This window comes from Brassica oleracea, chromosome C4 (assembly GCF_000695525.1).
Source record: "Brassica oleracea var. oleracea cultivar TO1000 chromosome C4, BOL, whole genome shotgun sequence".
In the NCBI taxonomy this organism is placed as follows: Eukaryota; Viridiplantae; Streptophyta; class Magnoliopsida; order Brassicales; family Brassicaceae; genus Brassica; species Brassica oleracea.
Window position 1 is genome coordinate 15,672,652 of NC_027751.1, and position 10,192 is coordinate 15,682,843.

A 10,192-nucleotide genomic window follows, 5' to 3' on the forward strand; every position below is an offset into this window, starting at 1 on the left:
GTCTAGAAAATAAAAACGTCATGATGTTTATCCTCTCGAGATATTTAAACGAGATAAGAAAGAGAGAGATAGCGAGTCTTGGGGAATAAGTTCGTAACTTGAACTTCCCGAGATCTTTGCCAAATCCCCACTAACGAGCGCACGTTATGCAACAGTTACGGGAAGTCGCTCCTCGTCCATCTCTTTAAATACAACTCGTCTCTCTTCTCATTTGGCTAATTTTTTGACACATCAAACCAACAGCGAAAATCCCGTAGCGTAAGTCTTAAATACGAGAGTGTTTCGTAGAGTTTATAGTTCGATAGGGCGATCACGAGTGAGGAGTGATTCGTCTGCCATGGTTGTATCCTGGGAGTTTATATTCGTACAGTCCCGTCTCACTAACGGAGCAAATATTCGATTGTGATTGAGAGAGAGTTTGTTCTGGCGTGTCCTGCTAGTTTTAGTGAGCTGGCAAAACTTACTTCAAGATCTTGCCTTGTTAAGTTGAAGAGTGGTCTTAGTTATGAAAATCCTGGTAGGAGGTTGACCCGATCCATGTTTAAGTCGGAGTGTATCAATTCTAAGGCTAATGTTGATGTTGATGAAGATCGTATGAATCCGGAAAGGGAAGCTAAAGATAGTTGTGCTGCTGAAGGTAGCAAATCTGAGGCTAATGGTTCTGGTGAAGATCATCTAAATGCAGAAAGGGAAGCTGAAGATACTTGTGTTGCTGAAGGTAGCAAATTTGATCATAGAAATACAGAGAAATATGCTAAAGTTAGTGAAGAATGTTGTGTTGATGCGGGTACTTTAGTGGCATGTGGGAGGAGGGAGGAAGAGCCTCATGAGCAAAATTGTGTGGATCCAATTGGGTTATCGCAGACGAGTGGTCTTAGACGATGTGGTGTTAAGAAGGCAGTGAATGACACAGTAGATAGGCCTTTGAGGAGGTTAACTAGGTCATTAGTCAAACAAGATAGTCCTGATTTGGAAAGTAACACCGGATCTTCAGACTTGGGCAAGGTAGATGTGCATGCCAATGATGTTGACATGGATGATTTTCAAAATCTGTTGGTTACAACCCCAAACAAACGTGGGAGGCCCAGAAAATTTATAAGGAGTTTCCCAGCAAAGCTGAAAGAGCTTTTCGATTCTAGAATACTTGAGGGGCTAACTGTATACTATCTTCGATGTGCAAAGGTATATTTATGGCTTTTTTTTTTGTTCCTGTTCTTGTAAATGAGTAATAAAAAGATCTGGCATTCTGTGCTGATGTGGATATCACCATCGTAGATGAGAGAGGCAGGGGCTAGAGGGCTTAAAGGAGTAATAAAAGGATCTGGCATTTTGTGCTTTCGTGGTGCCTGCAAAGGAACTCAAGTCAGTGACTCACTTACTGTTCTTAAAGATCTTGTAATTGGTCCTTGTTGTAACTTTTTTATTTTCATTTCCACAGGTGGTTAGCCCGGCTGTGTACGAGCATCATGCTTCTAGCACAAATAAGCGGTCACCTGAATATATCTTACTGGAGTCTGGATTCACGCTTCGTGATGTCATGAATGCTTGCAAGGAAACTCCCTTTGATACGCTAGAAGAAAAACTTCGCGCGGTAGTTGGACCAGATTTAAAGAAATCTAGCCTGTGTTTCAGTTGCCAAGGTTGCTGATTGTTATAAAGACTGTTTTCACTTTCTCTCACTCTTGAATTCAAAGAATTCAGACTGGTTACATCTGATTGTTTGCAGGTCCATTGGTTGAGCCTTGTGAAACGAAGTCATTATTTTTTTGCAAAGCGTGTTTGGAGAGAAAGGAACCAGAACTCCCTATCAGTCTTTCTAAAGCAACTGGCGTTCGTAGGGGGTATGTATCATCTTTCTTTATTTTCTTGCAACGACTTTTTCTTTACAGCTCAATCATACGAAAGTAATATGAACATACAGGCGTGAAAACCCAACCCAAAAGTGAGTACTGTTGTTATATGTATAGCGCCAACTATGTGATGGTTCTGCTTTCTTGTAGTATTTATTGCATTTCGTTATTTGACTAAGATATATATATATATATATATATATATATCGGTTACATCATATTTTCGAACCTTACTATATTGGCTTAAATTTATCTTGGGTTTCTACAGGTCACCTGAGCCTTCTGGGACTATTCCGAATGAGTTTAAATCCAGCTCCATCAAAAGCAGCAGCCAAAAGAAACTAACCAGAAAGTGAGTAGTGTGGTTATAAGTGTGACAGCACTTATCCGATCTATCTGTGGTCGAGTTCTAGATTGTCGTCTTCCCTAGCTGTCTGTCATACTTGTTTTAGTTCTCAGTCTATCGTTTGTCATTTTGAAAGGGATTTGCGGCTGCACAAACTTGTTTTTGAGGATGATATACTGCCAGATGGGACCAAAGTGGGTTATTTTGTTGCTGGAAAGGTTAGATCTGCATGGCAAATGGCCTTTCTTCAGCTCGTTAATGTAACTTTATCTACTCCAACCATTTCGTTCATTATGCAGAAAATGCTTGTCGGCTACAAGAAGGGATTTGGGATACATTGTTCTTGTTGCAACAAAGTGGTAAGCTCTCTTTAATGTTGTCAAATGTTCTTTCCTGGCATGAAGTGTTCTGAGTCAGCCTTTATATTTTTTTATGAGACCAGGTCAGTCCTTCAGCGTTTGAGGCCCATGCTGGCTGTGCAAGTCGTCGGAAGCCGTAAGTTCCTTGTAGCTATTTCCATATCTATACTCTAGTAGTAATGTGTTTGTGCCAGTTGCACTCCTTGTTTTTTTTTCCCATTTTCCTGTTATAATTACAGTATAGTAACTTTATATAATAATTTGCTAGAAATACAAGAGACTGAGGATTGTTAGAGTGAAACTACTTCGGAAACCTGAAAACAAGAACCATTCTTTCTTCTCTATGGTTGCATTCTGTATAGACAAAGAACATACACACCTATACACATACGTTATAAAATTATACATTAAACCTTGGTACATTGAACTATGTAGTAAGTAGTACAAGCCTGGATCCCTGAGATAATTGATTGTGTAATTTTACTGAAAAAGGTGTTGAAATAACTAGTTGTTCTTTTATTGATGTTCAGGTTTCAGCACATTTATACAACCAATGGCGTATCTCTTCATGAACTATCAGTAGCGCTATCAATGGACCAGAAGTTTTCCATCCGTGAAAATGATGACATTTGCCGTATCTTCCAGGACGGGGGTGAACTCTTGTGTTGTGATACCTGTCCAAGATCATATCATATAGGTTCCTTTTTTTTTGCAATTTTCAATTTATTTGTTGGAGTTCTTCTATTGCTATCTTTTTGGAGCGTTAACTTGATGGAGCCTACTTTTCTGTTTCGGTTTTATCTAGTATGTGCTGGTTTATCAAGCCTTCCGAGTGAGAGGTGGTCCTGCAAATATTGTGTGAATATGATTGAGAGGGAGAAGTTCGTAGACAGCAATCTTAACGCCGTTGCAGCTGGTAGAGTTCGTGGAGTTGATGAAATTGCTCAGATAGCCACAAGATGCATTTGAATTGTCAGCTCTTTTGTGAGTGAGCTCCCAAGTGTATGCGTGTTTTGCAGGTGAATATCGATATTTTCTATTATGTCATGTATACTACAGTTGCCTTTCTTGTGTCCCCTTAATGAGTTACATGATTTCCTGACGACCTTATTGAAATTGTAATGCGGTAGTTTAATGAGGTCGTATTTGGATAGCTTTTATATCATGTTTCTTAATTTAAAGTTACTTGAATATGTGTGGTTCAGAGATGCGTATACAATGGTTGCTTTCTTCTAGTTGAAACCATTTTCTTCTGATCTTGACCTTTCTTAATTTCCTTTCTCTTGCAGAGGCAATAGTTTTTGCAGGTTGGGCTTCAATTCTCGCACTGTGATACTCTGTGATCAGGTGTTTTGTTGGTCATTGTTATATTGCGATCTCTCCCTCTTAATTCTGCATTTGGTTTTCACCATATTCTGTCTCTATGTTTTCTCGTCAGTGTGAAAAGGTGTTCCATGTTGGCTGTTTGAAAGACCATAACATTACTGATCTCAAGGTGCTCAACTTCTTTGGCTCTTTTCCTCTCTTATTATTTCCTCTTGGATGATACCTCACTATTAATCTCTTACATCCTTGTTTATGCTTTAACAGGAGCTACATAAAGATAAATGGTTTTGTTCCCTTGGGTGCAAAAAGATCAACACTTCATTAGGCGATCTGATAGTTCAAGGAGAAGAGAAGCTTAGTAACAATTTCCTGAATTTTATACGGAAGAAGCAAAAACCTAATGAAGAAAGCTGTCCAGATGACAATACCACTCCAAACATAAGATGTAGGATCATTAGTGGAAAGTTGGCCTCTTCGGATGATACAAAAGAGTTTCTTAAGAAGGCACTTTTGATTCTTCATGTAACTCTCCGGCTACAATTCAAACTCCTCTGCACTTTGTTCCCTTCTATTTTTGTATGAAAGATTTAACTCTTTTTTGTCCATGGTCTGCTTCAGGAGCGGTTTGATCCCATCTGTGAATCTGGGACCAGGGGAGATCTCGTTCCAGCCATGGTGTATGGGTAAGTGCAAATGGTTGTAATGTAATATCTCTTTAGTGCATTAGCTGATGAAACCACTGTGGGTGTGTGAAACAGAAAGAAAGCAAAAGGCCATGATTTCAGTGGCATGTACTGCACCATGTTGACTGTGGAGTTAATATTCTTCTTCTTTCCAGTCTATATTATTCTGTGAAGCCTACCTATTTCATCTTGTTAATTTGTGTGTTTGTTTTGTCTCTCGCTTGTGTAGTGAAGTGATTGTTTCCGTGGGAATCTTTAGGGTTTTAGGGTCTGAACTTGCGGAACTCCCTCTGGTTGCTACCACTAGAGATTATCAAGGGCAGGTAATTAGCTTTGATGTTAATGAACCTTCATTTTTTTGTTTTATTTTAGAGATTTTCCTATTCCCTATAGAATTACGAAGAACCGATCCGCTTTTAGTGTCACATTTCATACACGCCTAAGTAAAACTTTGATGCATCCATGTCACATTTTTTTCCCTTTTTTGTTTGGGGAGCTTATGTTCTGTTTCTTGGCTGTAGGGTTACTTTCAGTGCCTGTTTGATTGCATCGAGAGGCTGCTTGGATCCCTAAATGTGAAACAACTGGTGCTGCCAGCAGCAGATGAAGCCAAATCCATATGGACTGACAAATTTGGTTTCACCAAGATGATGGAAGAGGAGGTATATCTGAGTAAAACAAAAGTCAATACACATATGTAACCCTCCCCAATATCACTTATACACAACTGTGTGTGTTCTAGGTGAAAGAATGCAGAAAAGAGTACTCGGTGATGGTCTTTCATGGAACATCAATGTTGAGAAAGATGGTACCTGGAACGAGTGTTGCTGACGGAAGTAAACCTGAGGACAATATGGAGGAGTAAAGCTCAAGGTTATATCTTTTTTGGTTTGTTGGAAGTGGGTGAATCGATATAGGTTTGATGTATGCTTGTATTTTTTGGGTAGTAGCCACATCCGTGTACAGGTTTTTTCCCACCTAAATGTGTTGTCTTTTTTCTGGTAACTGAAAAAGATGCACAAAGGGTTGGTCATGGGTAGAATAGTTAGAGAGACAAGAAGTGTGGGAAGTAAATGAGTCTTGAAGCTATTTTACTAACTCGTCTTGTTACGGTTGTATGAGAAGCAGGCGTTTTTTGTAATGCCAACAAGAAAATGAAAAACAATATTTGCTTATCGTTTGCAAGGAACTCAAATCTCTCCACCATCGTCCAATATAAAATCTCCACTCATTTGTTGTAGGAGGAACGAAAAAAAACATCAACCAAAAACTGAACCAGACCAAATTAATTAACATATTTTATTAATCGTGCATTTTCCTTGTTACAATCTCTCTAAAAAACATCAACCATATACACAGTGGCGGAGGCAGATAAAATGTTGACGGGGGTCATAATATAACTTTGCTTAAAGAACATTAACTATTGAATAATAAAAATATCACCGTACATTCAATTTCAAAGATGTACTCTACGCTCACTCATATTTTGAAAGCTTTTTATGATTGTTTTGTTCGTCACTGTATCAAGAATTTGCTTTTCAATAAAACAAACTAGACAATCACTTAAAAATTCATCACCAATACTGTTACGCGAGGCCGCCTTCACATTGTTCATGGCGGAGAAGCACCTTTCAACACTTGCAGTTGCAATAGAAAGAATCAAACATAGCTTCAAAAGACGATAAACCAAAGGATGAGAAAGATGTTTCCTTGTCTCCACCAATACACGAGCAAGATCACCAATACTCTCTAGATTAAAAAATCTTTCATCTTTTTCACATTATCAAGGTAGATGTCAAGCTGTTGCTCAAGAGATCTTCGCTCCACACAAGTAAAATCATCTGGATAAAGCTCAGCTAGTCTCACCAACAATGACTTGTCAAACTGAACAAAAGAATCTATCGGACTTAAGAATGCCATACAGATTAGTAGTTCAGAATCAAATCGATCATTGAACTCTTGAAGCTGCAAATCTATAATAGTGTAAAGACACTCCACCTTATAATGATGCAAGTTTGTGATGCCAATTTTTACTCCTTGGTTTTCTTGAGTCAACAAAGTCTTCTTCCATATTAGGCACTTCAATATTATTATTCTCACTAAAAGAATAAACTTCAGCCACAAAATCATCCTATCCTTCATCTCTAAGCTTCTGTAATTGTCACTTAGTAGATTCAACCAATGAAACTGCATTCAAGATCTCTTGGTCCCTTTTCTGTAGAGCCTTTGACAAATTATTAGTGAGTCCCAAAACAACAAGCATCAAGTGTAGATGAAAGACAAAACCAAATGTCTGAAAATATTTGAGGAGACCATATGCTTGTTGTCTTTTGGTGCTGTCTGTGCCTTCTATCTGAATATGTTCAAGAACTTCAATAATACATGGAAACATCACAACAAGACGAGTCTTGTAATGTGAACCCCAACGAGTATATCCAGGTCTTTTAAGAGAAAGGTCTTGATTCAGCCCAGTTCCAGTCTTCATTTTACCCTTACTAATCTCTTCTTCCATTCTCTTGCGATTACTTTCAGTGAGCATAACTTTTCTTTTACAAGAAGTCCCAACCACATTCAACAGAACATGAACCATATCGAAAAATTCTCCAACTTCAAAATGCTTCTTTGCAACAGCCACAACAACCAACTGAAGTTGATGAGCAAAACAATGAACATAATATGCAGATCTACTTTCTCTCAAAATCAAAGATCTTAAACCATTGAATTCTCCTTTTATATTGCTGGCCCCATCATCAAGTCTTCACATTTATTTTTAGCATCGTTGTGAAAACTAGTATGATCTCCCACATGCTTGCTGAAACTATCAGCCTTATTCCAACTAGAAAACCCTGTTGATACAAAAGTATCACTTCCGCCTTGTTTTCCAGATTGAACTCTGAACAAGTAACAAAACAAACAAAAAGCCTTCTCTTGTTCCAGACTATACTCTAACCAATCAGGGTACTGCTCAAACCAATGTGGATCAAAGCGTCGTAATACACCTCCTATTGATTTTTGTTGAAAAGTATGACCACTAGGTTGACAAGGTCCTCTAGTCAAATACTTGCGCCGTACTTCATCTCTTTGATTATAAGGGCAGTCTAGAATGTTTTTCCGCTTAGTTGGATCCCACGGAAAATCATCCAAGTTGATACCAGATGGTGGAGCTTTTCTTTTGTTCAAATTCAAATATCGTTCCATTTTGTCTGATGGTACCTGCATAAATAAAAACAAAATATAATATCAAACCAAGTATATAATATAACAGACAATATTCAATTCTCTATGTCTAATAGTTACGGAATTTGTATGTTGAGCAATCCTTCTGTTTTTTGTGTAAATGGTATCCTATATGTAGAAATTTGGTATTTTATCATTTGAAACTATGAAACATAACAATTTCAGGGTAAAATAATCTAAAGATCGAAGGAACAAGCCAAAAATAAAAACTAGCTTTAAGATCTTTTGCTTTTTATAAAAATATAATACTATATTCATACTTGGTAGAAGAAGAAAGCTTAAATTAATTATTTAACAAAATACAATATTTATTACCTTCACTACCAGAAAGACTGGAAATGAGAAGAAGAAAACTAAACGTCCAAATGACTAAATTAATATAATAATTAGGTTTAAGTCATTGAAATTTATAATATAATGAGACAGTTTTCTCTTTCTTGAGGCGACACATCAGCAAAGTGTGTGGATCTCACGCCTTAATTTGTTTTTTTTTTTTAACCGGATGGGCTTTGATATGTGATCTGTGTACAATTTTCAAAGGGCTTTATTTTTTTTTTTTTCCTTTTGTGGCTTCGTGTATGGCCGGTTATTGTTAGGGTTTCATTTTTTTCTTCCCGATCTTTTGTCGCTGAAAGCGATACCTCTCCAGGCGATACCATTTCCTCACTCGATCTCTTTGAACCCAAGTTCGCAGCCGACAGAACGCTTCCTCTTCCTGTAACGCCTTCTCGAACCTCCTATATATAGAGGTCGTCTATGGTGAGTTCTCACTTGCTTCTTAACTTTTAATTTTCATAGATTATCTTACTATGTTCTCTTCTTCTTCTTCTGTTTATTTTCTAGGAAAATTTAAAAACTTTCTCGGTTTTTTCTCTCCAGGCAGGTTTGAGAACAATCCAGACCAAGGAGACATGGAATCCCTAATCGAAGACGAAGAATACATCGCGTCCTGTTCCACTGCAATCGCGTACGACGCATCATCTCCACCGTCCATCTCCGCCTACGATGTTTGGATCAAAAGTCCAGGAAACGAAACGCCGAGGAGCGTCGAGAGAAGTTCTTGCACTGGATGGGAGTCAATGTAGAGGAGGAACCACCTAAATCAGACAATGTGGATTGTTTCTCAACCTCTGTCAGTGAAGCAGCAACCACAACGGTTTTGAGGAGTTTGAAATCTGAAGACGAGTTTAGCTCTTGTCGTTGTGAAGGAAGTAGATGTTGAGGAGTTAAGTAACGGAATAGGTTTTGATGATGTTGATGATATTAGCTCTAGCCTTTGTTCTGGACACCTTCAACGGGTTCTACAGATAAGATTGTGAAGGTGAACGGTGGAGAGATTGAACCTAAGTTGCTAAACCTGATGATCTCAGCTTCAGAACAGCGTGGTGCTGGAGGAATTATGAACAAGGTTAAGGAGAAATGGTTGAGCCGGCTGCATAGAGCGCGTCTTCTAGCTTCCGTCGGTTCTCATTGGTTATTATATCCTCTTCTAGCTTCCGCACACTCTGTTCAAGCCATCTCAAGTTTCCAACTAGCTCTCTCAAAAAAAAAAAGGAGTTCAAGGTCGAAGCTCTCAACAGATCCGGAGGTGCCAAGAGAGTAAAAAAGACTCTAAAGATGCCACCTTCAACGGAGTGTTGTAAAACTGGACCAGATAGAACAGGGTCGCAGCTAATAATTTGAGAAATAGTGTAATAAATGGAACACCGGATTTAACGTGGAAAATTCCAAAAGGTAAAAACCACGGACAAGGTAGAAGAATTTATTACGAGAAAAATAATAGGAGTTACAAACTCTCAATTATAACGGAGAAATCGATTAATAATTTTCTCGTTATAATAGGAGAAAATACCCAAACTCTCTAAATAATTTTCTCTCAACCCGATCCCAAGTAATTTTTTTTCTTTCTCTCTCTCTCTCTCTCTCTCTCTCTCTCACGTTCTTCTTCTTCTTCACTTCTCTTTGTGATTTTGATTTTGGGATGTCTTTCCTCTTCAGCTTAGCTCTCCTTTTATAGAAGACGTTTGGACATGTGAAAGCCATAATTATTGACAAAATCACCTCCTTCACCGTCCAACTTCACCGTCCATCACCGTCCATTATGAAAAACGTGTTATTTGACTTACAATCTCCCACTTGAAGATTTGATTGAGGATCAATCGGATCTTCACACCATTCTTTCTACCTTGTCATTCCATGTTGCTTACGTCTCCTTCAGGCCACAAGAGGATTGACACCAGATAAACTTGTCAGTAGTGACTGCTTTCGTCATAAAATCTGCTACATTTTCTTTTGTATGAATCTTCTGCATATCCACCGTGCCTTCTTCCACTTTCTCACGAACGAAGTGATACTGGACTCGTATGTGCTTGGTTTTTGAATGAAAGGCTG

The 10,192-nt window shown here is 38.3% G+C and overlaps 1 long non-coding RNA gene and 2 pseudogenes across 1 annotated transcript; 2 read left to right on the plus strand and 1 right to left on the minus strand.

The window, feature by feature from the left end:
- The window catches only part of LOC106338241, a 19,829-nt pseudogene extending 14,129 nt beyond the window's left edge, over positions 1 to 5,700 (plus strand).
- Positions 5,701 to 6,020: 320 nt separating this feature from the next.
- On the minus strand, positions 6,021 to 7,762 carry LOC106338242 (annotated as a pseudogene).
- A 648-nt stretch (positions 7,763 to 8,410) lies between these two features.
- On the plus strand, positions 8,411 to 9,604 carry LOC106337486. The gene is made up of 2 exons (XR_001269029.1): positions 8,411 to 8,560; positions 8,681 to 9,604. It is a non-coding gene; the product is annotated as an uncharacterized LOC106337486 (long non-coding RNA).
- The last annotated feature ends 588 nt before the right edge of the window (positions 9,605 to 10,192 follow it).